This window comes from Littorina saxatilis, linkage group LG4, assembly GCF_037325665.1.
Source record: "Littorina saxatilis isolate snail1 linkage group LG4, US_GU_Lsax_2.0, whole genome shotgun sequence".
NCBI lineage: Eukaryota > Metazoa > Mollusca > Gastropoda > Littorinimorpha > Littorinidae > Littorina > Littorina saxatilis.
In genome coordinates this window covers 30,732,850-30,750,837 of record NC_090248.1, presented here as the reverse complement: position 1 = coordinate 30,750,837, position 17,988 = coordinate 30,732,850, and the positions used below count along the sequence as shown (strand labels likewise).

Here is a 17,988-nt window from a genome sequence, read left to right as displayed (position 1 = left end):
TTGACTCAGTCCGAACTTTGGGATTACATTTCAGGGAGCTTAATATATAATTAGTTAGTAACTTTGCTCATTACAGTTATCATTAACAAGTCGCGTAAGGCGAAAATACAATATTTAGTCAAGTAGCTGTCGAACTCACAGAATAAAACTGAACGCAATGCCATTTTTCAGCAAGACCGTATACTCGTAGCATCGTCAGTCCACCGCTCATGGCAAAGGCAGTGAAATTGACAAGAAGAACGGGGTAGTAGTTGCGCTAAGAAGGATAGCACGCTTTTCTGTACCTCTCTTTGTTTTAACTTTCTGAGCGTGTTTTTAATCCAAACATATCATATCTATATGTTTTTGGAATCAGGAATCAACAAGGAATAAGATGAAAGTGTTTTTAAATTGATTTGGACAATTTAATTTTGATAATAATTTTTATATATTTAATTTTCAGAGCTTGTTTTTAATCCGAATATAACATATTTATATGTTTTTGGAATCAGCAAATGATGGAGAATAAGATAAACGTAAATTTGGATCGTTTTATAAATTTTTATTTTTTTTTACAATTTTCAGATTTTTAATGACCAAAGTCATTAATTAATTTTTAAGCCACCAAGCTGAAATGCAATACCGAAGTCCAGGCTTCGTCGAAGATTACTTGATCAAAATTTCAACCAATTTGGTTGAAAAATGAGGGCGTGACAGTGCCGCCTCAACTTTCACGAAAAGCCGGATATGACGTCATCAAAGACATTTATCAAAAAAATGAAAAAAATATTCGGGGATTTCATACCCAGGAACTCTCATGTCAAATTTCATAAAGATCGGTCCAGTAGTTTAGTCTGAATCGCTCTACACACACACACAGACAGACAGACACACACACACACACACACACGCACATACACCACGACCCTCGTTTCGATTCCCCCTCGATGTTAAAATATTTAGTCAAAACTTGACTAAATATAAAAACGACTTTTCACTTACAGATACACAAATAATTGCATTGTATTCCTCGTCTTCTCCTGAATTCAAAAATAGCTTGTTTGTTTGCAAGTCTTCGGTAAGCATCTGTGTCCCTCACGGGCACTTTTAACTTGCTGTGATCATTCTTGCGGCAATTCGTGTTTAATAGTTTGTTTGTTTACAAGTCTTCAGCTAGCATAACGTGCTGCATGCATGGTTCCTTGCAGCATCAGTTTCTAATCCTGATTAAAGGTTTTCTTTTTTCAGTTTCGTTATTTGTTTGTCTGCCTGTCTGGCTGTTAGTTTGTGTGTTTGATTGTCACGTTTCTGCTTTGTTTGATTGGTTGTTTTCCAGTTTGTTTGTTTTGTTGATATTTCGTGAGGGATGATGATCATGACTGTTGAACCATGTTGATATGGAAACGATGGTTATAATGTCAACCGATCCAGGGCCAGTTGTGAGTTCCACAAAACAGTCCACTCTGTTAGTTTCAACAAGCAGCTGTCATCTTCCCCAAGAATACAGCGATTACAGGAGTACACGCCGCACATCTCTCTCTCTCTCTCTCTCTCTCTCTCTCTCTCTCTCTCTCTCTCTCTCTCTCTCTCTCTCTCTCTCTCTCTCTCTCTCTCTCTCTCTCTCTCTCTCTCTCCTTTCGGATCCCGATTTGTTAATATCACTAATACCACAATACAAAGACAAAAACACCCCATTCATTTTTGATTGACTGATAGTGATGGATCGGATGGGTGATTGATTGATCATCGGCTGAATTATTGATTGGTTGATTGACTGACTGATTGATTGATTTTTTTCTACGGTTAATAATAGGCTGGGTGGCAAATTGATTGAATTAGATTATACGTGAAAGTGATAGTAAAGCATTAAACAAAACGTTTACTCAACTCAACTCAACTCAACTCAAATTTTATTGGCTTCAATTTTCATAGAAGAATTTGTCTTGCGCTTGGGAGAAAGTAAGAGTATAACATATAAAAACAGCATTCATATCACATTTCATGTATCACACACAGTAATCACTAGTATAAGCCTACAATTATCACATTTGTACCTGTATCATACATGCAAATAAATAGTATCACATTTCCACGTATCACACACAATATATACATTACATAACATACAGCAAGCTTCCATCTCCCGCCCCCCCCCCCCCCCTCCCACACATACATATCCTTGCACGTGCGTCGACTCCATACAAATGGCATCATCAGTCCATTAACTAAAATGCACAATGACTAGTAGTGGGTACATGATACTTAATACGTGCTCAACTAGACCTGCTAACTAAAATAATAACAGAAACAAAAACAAGGACTGGGCACAACATTTACACGTGTGTGACCTACTTACATCAAGTGCCTGTGATCTATAAATAACAATGATTGCGTTTAAAGTAAAACATGAATAATGCCGATGTTTTCTAACAATGAATACATAACAACTAAGATAAGAATGTATGTGCTTTCATAATATGATTATTTTATATTTTATTGCGTAATGAAGCTATGCACATTCCATTGCGTGCCTTAACTTAGGCTACATTGTCACTATAGCTTACTCAGAGTACAGACAGACAGACAGACGACCGAACGAACGAACGAACGAATGACCGACTGAACGAACGAACGACCGAACCGGCCGTGGCGAAGGAACGAAGGAACGAACGAACGAAGCAGCTAACTAACTAACTAACTAACTAACTAACTAACTGGCTGGCTGACTGACTGACTGGCTGACTTGTTGGCTGGCTAGCTAGCTAGCTAGCTAACTAACTAACCGACTTACTAACTGACTGACTAACCAAACTGACTGATTGACGTGACCAACTGACCAGCGGCTGAATAACTAAACAGCCAACTAACTAAATAGCTGATTGACTAAATCAGTACATTTAAAAAAAAAAAGCAAGTTAAGAATCTCCCACACACAAAACGACCGGCAACAAAAACAGCAACACTAAAAGAAAAACTTCAAACCGTACGCAGGAAAACAAGGAAAGAAATTTGTAAAAGCATAAAGGAAAAGGACAGAAACCGACCAAAGAAGAAAAAAGTTGCCAATATTGTAAACACTGAAACGAAGCAGCAAACCAACAAATCAAATGAGTATAACGCTTTACTCGGTCTTGACGGAAACCAAATAAAAATATGAACAAATGGAACGAAAGCGAAATATCACAAGGTTTGGAACTAATTAATTAGATTTTGAAAGAAAAATACAATTAAGGTATTTATTATAAGAGTTTTTCGTCATCGACGCAACGTATTTTTAGCTTACAAATGATCCGTATACATCCCGAATGATTATCCATTTTAAAAAGAAAAAGAAAAAAAAGTATTTGAGTTTTTTTGACGTTCGAGGAAGAAGATAGCGAAATCGAAAGAAGATCCCTTGCAGGGCCTCGCACCACGGACCGCAAACGTGATTTGCGCGCGCAGTGTGGCCTTTATCATGTGACCATGACACGAAAGGTTATGGCGAAGTAAGTTCCCGGATTACTGTTGTTCAGCAATGGTTGCATTCACAGGGTAAGGATTTTTGCCATTTTAACCATTGATCACTGTTGTAAACTTTTCAAAAGAGGCTGTGCATACTTATGAGGGATATTTCTCGGCGAACTGTGTGTTTTCACGTGGACAGTTTGGAGAAAAAGCCGTCTGCTCGTGTGCAAAGCTAAGGGCAGAAGGAGATAAGGCGGTCAACTTCAGCAGGATCAGAACACATGCGTGGCGATTCGACTGCTTGCGGTTGTGCCAACACGATCAACTACACAGCAGGTACACGTTTCTTACACAACATCTACTCCGTGCGGCTTGCCTCTAACAAATTCTGTGAGACGTAATCTGGCTCTGTCGGTGTCTTCACTGCCTAATATTCTCTGAGGATCAGTTACAGTTTCGTCTGCTAAACGTGTCTGCAGAAAGTTGTTTACGTCCCTTCGGGTTTGCACTTGAGGGAGGGGGAGGGGGTTGTCAGATGCACTGCGTTACAGCAAAGAACATTGGACTTTTACCTGATATGGCATGTGTACAAGTGTTCGCAGATAAAAGACAGCATGGCCACCAAATTGTGTGAAGTAAAATGATCGCACGGGACCGAGGGAGACAGCTGCGATCCTTACAAGTTACACACCAGGCAGACCTCTGTGCAGTACAGTTGAACTAAGATGGCGTTTGGACATGCCCAAAGGGCTGCCCCGTCCGTTGACAGAAGAGCAAAGTTATACAAGCACAGTCTTGATTATGGACGATTATAGTCTTTACTTCGCAGTAGTATTTAAGGTTTACCCTCTGCTGGTGCCACTGCTAAATCAATGACTGTATGCATTAAATTCAATTACATGTTCTGTGGGACTGGGAGTGATTAGGAATGTCAGTTGTTTACTTCTAAATGCAGGATGTACAAGGCTATTCGTTGTATAACTAGGACTGGTAGCCTAGGAGTGGTCAGTGTGCATGTCACACTCACAATTACTGGACATATAGTTGGATAAAACTGTTAGTTCTTATTTTAAGTGTTTTGACTTTTTGACCAGAAGAAAGAAATGCTTTAAATTAAAGTCTTGCTGGTCAGATCTGACAATACTTCATGTATTTTTCTCTCTTTGTGTACTCACTACCAGTAAGTTAGCATGATGCAACGAAGGAACTCCTGATTCGTACTATACATCATTAGGTGTGTATTTTAGATTATCCTACACAGGTGAGAGAGACACCCGTGAGATAATAATCGTTCAAATCACACATGTGTATATCATGTAAATGAGGTCATGTCAAGCAAGTCTGGTAGGGACCTGTTTTTCCACTGCTTATGATGCCAAAGTCACCGAGACAAACGTCATTATAGAAGAAAAAAAATTGCGCTCGCTAATTACCCTCGATGAATCTTTAGAACTAACACGTCACGCCACACTTTCAGAGTGACGTTTCTTTGCTTTGACGTAATAGATTGCACGAGACTTTAGAAGAGATCGAGGTTCCAAAACAAGCGTCTTCAATTTAGCTGCGGCTCGAATGCAGGACATTTTCAGTAAAATACACGTAAGTACAGTATGTAGGATAAACAGAATACTACATGGCTTGCTGTGTCGTACCAGATTTACACTTGCTTTTTCAAATAGTGAACAGCTCGCTTTCGCTCGCAGTTCAATATTTAAAAAAACAACTCGTGTAAATCTGGTACGACACAGCAAGCCATGTAGTATTCTCTATGTTGACGACATGATTAAAATTAAGTAAAATTAAACCATACTGTCATCAACTCTCAAATGTACACATACATCAGATATAGTCTCTTAGAAGTTAAAACTTTAAAAACATACAGTAAAACAGAAATCCCTATAAAACCTGTTCTGTTGAAGGTTTATGAGTGTACATTATGTAGATTGTGATCATGTTGAATAATAACAGTCACGTTTAGGATCCGGCTGCATTGCGATTGATCTAGAAAAGCCTGTACATAGACTAAAATGATTAGACAGAATCATGTTCAATAGACTCATCAGAGAGCTTCCTCTAGCAGGGATGTTGCCACAAATTCATACCTATAGGAGATTAGGACAAAATTAATGTCCTGAGCTATTCAGCATCAATAGGACATTTGACATCTTTCAGACATTTTAATAGGACATTATAATTTTGTGCTAAACACAAAATCATGTGCACACACACATATCAGTACATGCACCAACAGTGTGTGCGTATATTGTTTTGTTACTTTTGTTTCAAACAGGATACAAAAAAAAACCAAAACAACAACTAAAAAGCAACCAAAAACTTCAGCACTCTTACTTTGATTGGCACACAAACTGCATGATTTCCTGACAGAGCTTTTTCTTGACATATTCGACAAAACAGTTTACCTTTTCGATGGTCTCTTTGCTGTCAAATTCTAACCAACTAGTAGCAGTACTAAACAGGGTCAGCCATGAATAGTTATGTTATATGAAGTCTTATATCGCACGCGTATCTCCAGACTCGGACTCAAGGCGCAGGGATCTATTTATGCCGTGTGAGATGGAATTTTTTACACAATACATCACGCATTCACATCGACCAGCAGATCGCAGCCATTTCGGCGCATATTAAAAGATCGTCTGTGCGAATTTCCTGTTGTACCGACACCATCTTCAAGTCACGAAATTTTACTTTCCATGATTGTGGAGGTTTCAACGGCGACACTGTCTCCCATAGTCCTAACTTTAGTGTGCTGTAGACAGGTGTATGCAAACGGCTCATACCGCAAACGGTTCGGAAAACGCAAGATCTGCACTGCACAACTTCAGTGCACCTGTACCCGAGAGCGCTCGGTCACCTTTTGAAGATTTTTATCATAAAAGGAAAGTTATCAAATAACGCGCTGTCCAAAGGAATGGAGTTCTTATCGGACAATGACCGCGCTCAGTTGAAAACGATAGGACATCTGACCGCCATGCGGCTAAGTGAATCGGACATTTGAGCCTTTTAATTGGTCTATGTCCAATGTCCGACGCCGAACGGCATCTCTGCCCTAGTACTCACCGCCACAGTCCTTCATTTCTTTTATTTTTTCATTGAAAATACTTTGCAAGACATGAAATGGAAACAGCTTGGTGCATGGAAACTGGTGCATTCTATTTTGAGAAGTTAGTACAGTGGAACCCCTCTTTTAAGACTCCAGATTTTCTGTTCATAACCTCTGTAAATTTACCCCCATTTTCAAACTCTCGCCTTTTTGAGACCTGATTTTCTGAGACTTTTTAAAAACAACTATTTTAGGTCTTAGATGTGGTTCCACTGTATTGTGATTGGGAACGGACTCGTCGTTTGAGGAAAACTGATGATTTTCATAATTCAAGAACATTGTCTGCAGGTATGAAATTGAGTGATTTGAAGTTGAATCCTGGTCATAAGACATAAGATAAGACATAGGATTTTTATTACAACCACGTGCAGTACACAGGAATGTTTCCTGGCTTGAATGCATTCAATACATAATACATTCAAACACAACAACAAAACAGAGGGCTCACCGAATTGCCTACACACATACACACTCTCTTCATTATATACCGCGTTCACATCATTTCCACTTCACCCGTAGTTCTCTATTTGGTGGGTGTATTGCAAACGTGTGCCACTGTTGGCAAAGAAACATAAAACTCCAAATAAAATCCATATAAGAATTAGGATTGAATCCTGACAACACTGAAAAACAAAGTTACCACCAAAATATATCACATTTCATCAGTATCACAAATAAAGCATAATATCGTATCTTAATTATCATACACACACGCACATGCCATTTCATCCATTGACAGGCTGGCCTTTGAGAATTCAATTTGACAGTAGAGGTAACAAGATACATGTATACAGACTTTGAACTCATGCCTACTATTAAAATAGTGACACAAGCACAGTTTAAATTTAGCAACGTTGACTCATAAATTAACTTCCCACATAAGAAATACTGTACTTGTAATCTGCACGCTGCTTGGGTTGTCTCACTTTCTGCCACGCAGTCTCAGACTTGCTAGTACCTCAGTTGTACTGTGGGACACCCCACCAACTTCGCTGTTTCATAAGACTTTACAACTTTTTGTTTGATTGTTTTCACTTTCAGATTTTCTGTTCCTATATTTTGTACATTTACCTCCATTTTTACGCAACCTCCTTTTCTAAGACCTGGTATTCTCAGACTTTCAGAGGTCTTAAAGGGGGGTTCCACTGTATCGAGCAGCATAGTTCCTGAGTCGGCTGTGCAGACCTGAGTGAAATTAGAAAGCGAGTTAAACAAACATCATTGTTTCACTCTCACTCTCAGTGCACTTTTAGATGCAGCCCACTTCTTTTCTGGGGCAACTTACTTTCTGGCTAGGAGTTGATGGCCAGATTGCACAAATAGGAATAGTAGGTGCAGAAAGTCTATGTTTTTTTCCTGTTTAGACTTTGGTGCAATATAATATATCACCGTGCATTTAACTTGATATGGAGATATACAAGGAGTAATTGCACAAAGTCCAGATGACAAGCTGCATTCTACATACTGTCTACATAGTACAAGAACAGAATTGGTGGATTAAATCACGACAGACACCAATGAGAAACAATAGTTGTCTAGGGCACGGGAACTTTAGAGGAAAATGTCTGGGGCAAGAGAACTTGAGAGGAAAGTGTCTGGGGCAAGAGAACTTTTGACAAAAAAACAAAGAAAAAGAAATTATTTCTGCAATACAGTGGAACCCCTCTTTTAGACCCCCCCCGATTTAAGACTCCCTTCCTTTTAAGACCTTGTTTCCTCAGACTTTATGTTCAGAAACTCTGTAAATGTACCCCCATTTTAAGACACCCTCCTTTTTAAGACCTGATTTTCTCTAATTGTTTTAGGTATTAAAAGGGGGGGGGGGGGGGTCCACCGTACATGCAATATTTGTTGCTTGTTCTCTTTTTCCGAATCATATATATGATATCATGGTATCTGACAATGATATGACACCAGGTGCACATGGCGGACATTTATTGGTTATGTTATAGGATTTGTTTCCCTTTATTGTGCATGATCATCTTTTTTTGGCTTTGCATTTGATTCCATACACCTGCACTGGAAGGTCAAGAATACTGAGATGATTGTTAATGTAAAATAAACAGATTTAGAATAGTTGCTGAGGTAGAAAATTATACACTTTTTGTTCACCAGTCAAGCAGCTAATGACATGGGTTAGATCAATAGATTTAACATTATATTATTAAGTTTACTTTGTTAATAATGTTATTAATACTAATTATTATCAAACCTGGAATATTCTAAAGAACAGTAAATCAGGGAGGGCCCTGAAAAGAAAGGGTGCAATACATGGAAGAAATCGTATACATGCTGTGCAGGATAATTTTGTTCAGAAAAGAACATCAGATAAATGTAGCACTACCAGGGGTTCAGTGTTTTTTAGGTTGCCATTTCAGGAGTTCGAGTATTTTTGATGTTACCTTAATATAAAACCTCTTGCAAGGCCAGGACTCAAAGGCAGGCCAATAAGGACATCTGAAGATGAAATGGATGGGAAAAGTGTGTTTTGTGGGGTTGCTCGGTGCCTTAAGTTATCATCACCCAATCCAAATGCTATTTGTATTATTGATCTGGCAGCTTGCTTTCAAAACCCATTCAGTGTTTCACATACCTTTGGAAGTTGAACATGGTGTGTCTGCTGGAGTGTGTTGGATTTTGTCATTTAACAGGACTGTTAGTGTAAGTGAGATTGCAAACTTGTCAGATTGGAAGAAATTGCTTAGGAAATAAAAGTGTTGCGATGTTGCTGGCAGTGGTGTGAAGTCGAAGACAGCATTCACTTAATGAAGGAAGGCTGGTGATAGCCGATTTTTTTTGTTGACTTTGGCCGAAACTTTCATGTCCCTATCGGCCAAATGTCCGAAGAGTATTCGCCTGGGTCAGGGCGTTAGCAATTTTCTCCCCCCTTTCCTAACCTAGGTGGTGGGTTCAAGTGCTAGTCTTTCGGATGAGACGAAAACTCGAGGTCCCTTCGTGTACACTACATTGGGATGTGCACGTTAAAGATCCCACGATTGACAAAAGGGTCTTTCCTGGCAAAATTGTATAGGCATAGATAAAAAAATGTCCACCAAAATACCCGTGTGACTTGGAATAATAGGCCGTGAAAAGTAGGATATGCGCCGAAATGGCTGCGATTTGCTGGTCGATGTGAATGCGTGATGTATTGTGTAAAAAATTTCATCTCACACGGCATAAATAGATCCCTGCGCCTTGAGTCCGAGTCTGGAGATACGCGCACGATATAAGACTGCATATACATATGTAACATATATCGGCCACAGTTTGTCCAGTTTTTGACTCACATGCGGAAAACTTTAACGTTGGATATTTCTTGGACACTATTCAGTCTATCAGTACCAAATTTGGCAAGATGGTGTATGATGACAAGGCCCCAAGAAACATACATAGCATCTTGACCTTGCTTCAAGGTCAAGGTCGCAGGGGCCATAAATGTTGCCTAAAAAACAGCTATTTTTCCCATTTTCTCTGAAGTTTTTGAGATTCAATACCTCACCTATATATGATATATAGGGCAAAGTAAGCCCCATCTTTTGATACCAGTTTGGTTTACCTTGCTTCAAGGTCAAGGTCACAGGAGCTCTTCAAAGTTGGATTGTATACATATTTTGAAGTGACCTTGACCCTGAACTATGGAAGATAACTGTTTCAAACTTAAAAATTATGTGGGGCACATGTTATGCTTTCATCATGAGACACATTTGGTCACATATGATCAAGGTCAAGGTCACTTTGACCCTTATGAAATGTGACCAAAATAAGGTAGTGAACCACTAAAAGTGACCATATCTCATGGTAGAAAGAGCCAATAAGCACCATTGTACTTCCTATGTCTTGAATTAACAGCTTTGTGTTGCATGACCTTGGATGACCTTGACCTTGGGTCAAGGTCACATGTATTTTGGTAGGAAAAATGTGTAAAGCATGTGAGTCGTATGGGCTTTGCCCTTCTTGTTTGTATTGGTCAGGCTTTGATTGCTAAAACTGCTGCCGATGTACTTAGTCAACTGACTTCAGTTTATTTCCTTCGCGAATACCAAAAACGAAACATCAATGTTGTGCATTACGGAGTGAAACTGACGAGCCTGTTCAGCGCGGTAGTGGTTTCGCTGTGCTGCATAGCTCGCTTTTCTGTACCTCTCTCCGTTTTAACTTTCTGAGCGTGTTTTTAATCCAAACATATTATATCTATATGTTTTTGGAATCAGGAACCGACAAGGAATAAGATGAAATTGTTTTTAAATCGATTTCGGAAATTTAATTTTGATAATAATTTTTATATTTTTATTTTTCAGAGCTTGTTTTTAATCCGAATATAACATTTATATGTTTTTGGAATCAGGAAATGATGAAGAAGTAAATTTGTATCGTTTTATAAATTTTTATATTTTTTTTACAATTTTCAGATTTTTAATGACCAAAGTCATTAATTAATTTTTAAGCCACCAAGCTGAAATGCAATACCGAAGTCCGGCCTTCATCGAAGATTGATTGGCCAAAATTTCAATCAATTTGATTGAAAAATGAGGGTGTGACAGTGCCGCCTCAACTTTTACAAAAAGCCGGATATGACGTCATCAAAGACATTTATCGAAAAAATGAAAAAACGTCCGGGGATATCATTCCCAGGAACTCTCATGTAAAATGTCACAAAGATCGGTCTAGTAGTTTAGTCTGAATCGCTCTACACACACACACAGACAGACAGACAGACACACACATACACCACGACCCTCGTCTCGATTCCCCCTCTATGTTAAAACATTTAGTCAAAGCTTGACTAAATGTAAAAAGGAGGAAGTCTTCAATAGTGGGGTGGGTGGGGGGGGGGGGATGTCTTCAAAAGGGGTTCCACTGTGCTTTGATAGCGACAGGTCTGCAATTGCAAACATAACAGTAGAACTGTGCCCTGTTGTGCTATGAAGCTGTGTGTGTGTGTGTGTGGAGAATTCTAGTGCAGAGCCTGAGGTCTTGGTTGGTCATTAGATGCATAGGTGATGCACAATGTAGTGTTGGGTGTAGTGTTGGGTTTTTCTTTATTTTATTTTATTAAAGTGCACAATGGTCTGTAGTCAAAGGCAAATTATGATTTATGCACTGTCAGTGGCGCTGATGGGGTCTATGTCGACCAAAAGAGTGGGATTCCCTGTAGGTGGAGTTCCTGGAGGGAGATTCCCTGTATACAGGTAATCCCACAGGATGGAGTTTTTCAATAGAACTTGCAAACCATACTCGAATTTCTAAGAAATATAAAAAAAGATTGAAAAACATCAAATTGTACCGATGTCGCCAAGCATCACGTGACTTTCAGCGATATCAGCGACACGCTACAGGAACTAAATCCTGTGGTATTCCCTGTATACAGGGAATCCCCCTCCAGGAACTCCACCTACAGGGAATCCCACTCTTTTGGTCGACATAGACCCCATCAGCCCTACAGAATGTATAGATAGAAGTTTTGTATCTAGATACAAAATGTATAGAAGTACACATTGACAGTCAGTGGTATGTGGGCAAATGGAAACTTTATTTCAAATTCGAGTAGACACTATCAATGACCTGTAATTGTAAGATTAAGAACAAGCAAAAATGTATTCATGTTTATAGTTTATTCCTGTGCACATTGTCAGTGGTCTGAACATGAACTGATGAAGCAAAATGTTAACATGTTTAGTTCATGCTGTCAGTGGCCTCTATGTAAACCAGAATTAGTTAAACACTGTATGCTGTCAACGGCCTGTGGGTTAAAATCAATTTCTAAGAAATTATCTTTTACCTTTTAGAATTAGAGTACATGTATACATGTACTGTCATTGGTGTCAATGGCCTGTGCCTGTGGGTGCAATGACCAGCCAGTGAGACAGGGCGAGGATCTGTGATTTTCCCACACCAGCCAGAAATCGCTACAAACTCACTCAGTTCATTCACACACGGTTATGCGATTGAGTTGTGTTGTTTCTTTCTTGTTTGTTGTTATCAGCAATATCGACTACCAGAAGGAGGAGGAAGTGTAGTTTGGAACATAGCTTATTTTTCCTGGAAAATTGCTGCCGCAGAGTGTTTTGTTGTCAAGGTACAATGTTCGTGGTGGTGTGTGTGCGAGAAGTGAATGGACCAGAAAGATGCAAAGTTTTTTTTAAATGGTTGTGAAGCTTGCATTTATTTTAATGATTGAATTTGAAGGTTACTGCTTTAGTTAGTTGACAAATTGTCAGCCCATACGTCATTTCATGTTAAATGTTTGATCTAGTCATACAGAAGGGGGAAAAAAGAATGATCGAGGTTGGTAGGTTTTCTGTTTTTTCCCTCAGTTGTTGGTTTATATGAAACTTCCTTTTCATATGTCAGGTTTAAGACCATTCAGAACTTCTGAGCTGTGTAAAGTAGCTTCCTTATTATTCTATTTAGAGCACTCTATGCGAAATAAACTTTTAGCACATGCTTTGAGACTAAACCAACAGAACACAATGCACTTTTTGTTTTAATCACTGCATTAGACTGCCTCTAGGAATCGTTGATTCAACAGTTTTTTCCCTTAAATCCTGTTTCACAGAGGATCAGCTTGTTTGTGTAAAGAAGCCAAAGCTGACAGATGCAGCGTTGGGAAAAACGCCCACAGATTTCCTTCTTAGATCGTGAGCGAGGGTTGAATGACCTTTTGCAGTCATTGCCCGCTTTAAGCCCATAATGATGGCATTCACTTTCCTTCTTAGATCGTGAGCGAGGGTTGAATGACCTTTTGCAGTCATTGCCGGCTTGAGCCCATAATGATGGCATTCACTATTCAGTAGTCGCTGTTGCCAGCACAGTGCAGTGGTATCTTTTCTATTGTTTATGGCCAGATCCATCTTTGTGTGCATGTGTACAGAGAAAGTATGAACACAATGGGTAGGGTGTCCTGTTCTGTCTGTATTGATTGTGTATTCAGCGTCATTAGGTGTAATATAATATCTGCTATCATTTCGCGTCATCAATGCTTGTGTGGTTACATGATATGCTGACATTTTTGTACCCTACCGTTTGTGTTCTTCGGTTTAATGTCTCTTTAGTGTGGTCCTTGTTGTCTTGTTCAGGGTGTTTTTCAGTTGTTGCTGAAATTTGATATCCTCTGTCAGCGTCACACTTACTGGGTCACAGACTGTGTAATTAACAGATTTTTATTGTTTGTTCTTTGTTCTCAGCAAAACATTACAGACTATTTTTCAGTTGTTTCTGAAATTCAATTGATCATCTGTGTTAGTTATTTTTTGGTTTATTGTTTGGACTTCTTGTATGTTCTGAGCATCTCTCATTATAATTTAAATCAGGTGGAAACATACATTAGGCTCACAGAGCCAAACTGTGAAGATGTGTTTGTTCTCCCAATCTCTGATGTTCAATAATGCACGGTTCAACCCCTAGGGCAGTTTGTAGTGTTTTTTTTCTATTTTTTTTTCAAGTCTGTCTTGATCCGGGGTATTCATTCATGCCTAATCAGAGTTCTTGTTTTATGGTTTGCAGTAGATCAGTAATAAATTAATTAGAAAAAAACTAAGCAAGCTTCACAAGCCCAGTCCACATTTTTCCATCTAGGTCAATTGGGACGTATTTTCAAGGACATGAAAACAGCTGACGCATGTAGAGCTTTGTCCAACCATTCTCAGTCCAGCAAGCTAGTCACCTTAACCCTCTCTCGAAGTCAGGGTTGACCGTCGCGACTGCTGGCGGAACCAGCGATTTGCACTTCTGAACTTGATTATGGACCACAAGATTATGGACCACAACTGTCCTTGAGCCAGGTAGGGTGTGGGTGGAGAGGGCTAGGATAGAATGGGGGAGCGCTGGTATTGGTCATGTCTTGTTGTGTTAGTACTGTAACATTTGCAGCGGTCGCTTTCATCGCGTGAAACGACGGTAATTTCTGTTTTATTTGGCTGAGACTGCAAGCCTGTCCTACAATGGCAGCGGGCGCTTTCATGGCATTTCATTTCTGGTTTAGTCTAGTAGGAGAGTTAGTAAGACTGTCTTAATAACTTCCTCTGCATCTTACACTTGCAATGGCCGTGGTAGCTTTTAATTTCATCACGTGAAACTGACAACCATTTCTGGTTTAGCCTTGCAGTGGCATTTGTCCCTTTACTCACGTGATGCAGCGCGTTGATGCCTTGTCGTGAGGTTGGGGGTAGTTATGGCTTGTATTACTCAGTGACATTATCATTATGGAATTGGAAGCCCCCTAAGCGCTTGTGAAGTTGTTTTCACCGACAGATGTTCAGGTTACAATTGTGTCATGTTCAAAAACAACAAATGACCATCGTTTATGGGTTAGTCTTGCAGTGGTAGTGATCTCTTCACACTCACGTGTAATTGACAATTAGTGAGTTGACGGCCATTATGGTGGTCGTTATGCTGTGCGTTCCGGCTAATGCTCGATGACATTGTCAGTGTCATTATGGAAGTTAGTGGATCCCGCGGGACATACGTGTTTACACGGAAAATTGTCAAGGTCAGAATTATGTCATGTTCGACAACAACAGCAACAGAAGGTTACGATCATTACAATTTATACAATGCTGAATGTTTGGCTGCGTAAGGAAATTCGCCGTGGAACGTGATAGCGAGGAGACGTGTGTTGTCGTAGTTGTGAGGTACTTCACTTCTTACTCTTAATTTCTCAGTGACCCAACTGTTCCCAGTTGTAGAACATGCACGGTGTGTCGAAAAAATTAGCAAGCAAAGAAGTGTAGTCCTTCAAAGAAAAGGGACAGCCCTGAGGCAGCAGTCTCTTCTACCCATCCATCCCCACCAACATTTGGACCTTCCGTTTGCTTCCCAACCGCACGGGGAGGGGGGGGGGGGGGGGGGGGGGTTCGGTCGGTCGGATGTGAGAGAGAATATTTGACGAGCCCGAGTAAAGGACATAAAACAAATGCAAGAGGAAAACAGTCTTGGCCATTTCAAGGGTATTCATGAATTATATATAACACTAGCACTTCTGAGGACATGACCCTCCCTTGACTTTTATCTATCGCCTGGACCACGGGAGTTTGTATCAAAGCGCCGGTCGATCTACTCCTTTAAATCCTTCCTGTACTATTAATACTATTAGTACTGAATACTAGTAATAATAGTACAGGAAGGATAAAGGAGTAAATCGACCGGCGTTTTGATACAAGCTCCTGTGGCCTGGACATAATTGCAAAGGCATACATGTGACAGTACATGTATACATTACTGAGGTGGCCTTACCACTCGCCGTACACGGAGTCTCAGTTACAACTTGTACAAGCGGAACGAATTGTCACATTTTGCACACTCTAGTAATGTATGGCTACTTGTAAAGTAAGTAACAACTTTTCATGTATGCCTTTTGAGTGCGAATGTGATCAAGATATGAAGTTATAACTTCCGTTCGGTCTATGTTGTGATTTTTAAAAGATTTTTGTTGTCGTTGGCGGGGGGGGGGGGGAGGGGTGTGTGTGTGTGTGTTAAGTTTGTGTATATGTACATTTGTATGCCAATACCAGACTGTTGGTGAAATGAGGGAGATAACATATATCCGAGTAACAAGTTCCACCATCGGTATAGCGAGAATTCAGTTTTATTTGTTGAGTTAATGGGTTCCAGCTGTTTAAACATCGCAGACTGTAAGCTTATTACTTCTGACCTATGTTACTTTGAACATTGGTGTATTTGAGGCTGCTGGTCCCTAGTACTAGTAGTAGTTCAACTTTTTTTTCTTCAAGAATACTTCGACTGTTGAATTGTCATAGGACATTCACCTGTCAGTTGTAGAAGCTGGGGATGTTATCAGACAGATATCAATCAGCACAGCAGCCATTTGCCTGATTAATCCTCATTACAGAGCGACCGCAGTGTTGTATTCAATGATAGACTCAGACAGCACCAGGTTTAGAACAAAAGTTGAAAAGCTCTTCGTTAACAATTGATTTTATTTTTTTCTTCTTCTTGTCGTTCGCTCTTAGATCGTCAGTCTGGACTGCAGGGCGAAACGTGCTGTCCTCTCCAAGTCCTCTTTGGGGCCGTATAGCTTCTTTTGTAGTGCTGTCTCCTCTGGCCAGATGGTGTCCCTCAGAGCACTGTGATTTTATTTTCAACTGGAATGTGTGGTATTTTGCTTTTGATGACCATACCCCACAGCAGTCTGCCCGTTGAATGCTTCAGATTAAATTTATGAGTTGTTCATTACAAATGACCATAGTGGCCATCCTGACCTCAGGTCAAAACGAGTTCGGCTCATTCTATTCCTGACAGGATGTCTTGGTTTTCCTTGTCTGGCGAGGAAATCGATTTTTTTGGGGATTTTTTTTTTTTACATATATTTAGATCTTTTCGTAATGTGTTTATATGGATAAAAGCAGATTTGCGATCGTCGATAATGATTTTTCATGGTGTTGTGTAATTTTTAAATTACAAAGGAATTGATATGTGAGACAGTTTCAAGCGAGCTATTTTTCGCGGCTGTATTTACTGTGCAAACAACTCTAAATATGGCAAAAGTGTCACGTTGGTTTCGGCGCTCGCTGGAGCAGACGATTTTTTCTGACAGTGATGCAACCATACATATTACGGTCTCCTTCCGGCAGCAGTCCCAAAATTTCAACTTGTTTTGACCTTAGAACGATGTCTTTATCATAACTGTGAAGAACAGAACGGAGATCACTGTCGAAGTCGGCCAATCTGCAATCATTTTCGTCTCGCGAACACTGCTCGCGAACAACATACATGGGAGATAACTCTGTATTCTTGTTTTGATAGATTCGCGTAGGACTTTAGCGTCCTGTCAGAGAGATAACTGGCGATAGCCGTGGAGCGATGATGATCAGAATGCATAGTGGCGTGCTCAAGCTCGATCTGGACAAAAGTACGAGATGTTTGCCAAAGTATCTGAAAATAAGCTGCTTATTCAAGAGGCCGGTTCGGCTCGAAGGTATAGCAGTACCAGGCGAGGACAATGGCATCAGACCGCAACAGGCACACGCTCTGTTCACATTCACACAGATAAAGAAAGCGTGAACAGTGGCCGTCTGATCTCGTTGGTTAGTTTTGCAGGAATAAATAAATGAGTCAGTTGCTCGTTGTCGTGTCTCATTACCTATAGGGCTGTAATTAAAGAAAAGAAAGAAAGACACACACACACACACACAAAAACAAACAAATACATGTATGCTTGCTTATCATATCCCCTGGTTAATCGAGATTGTGTCTTGTCTTATATTTTCTCTTTTCTTGAACTGTGTTAAATGATACATCTGTACAGCGCCTTTGCCGTACAGCAAACCCCACAGCTTTTCTGTATGTAGAGGTTATTGACCACAGCCACTGAGCCAGAGAGAGAGGATGACGTAGTGTACAGTCGATGTCTGTGTACAGCCGAGCTGTGTCTTGAGTACTTTGTGTGTGCGTGAGAGAATGTACCGTACTGTGAGTGTAGTACG

At 40.0% G+C, this 17,988-nt stretch overlaps 1 protein-coding gene across 1 annotated transcript in view; it reads left to right on the top strand.

Moving 5' to 3' along the window:
- Positions 1-3,470: 3,470 nt before the first annotated feature.
- Positions 3,471-17,988, top strand: part of LOC138964467 (ecdysone-induced protein 78C-like) — a gene marked incomplete in the record, with an annotated part of 58,170 nt that continues 43,652 nt past the window's right edge. The window contains 1 exon segment of the mRNA XM_070336432.1: positions 3,471-3,762.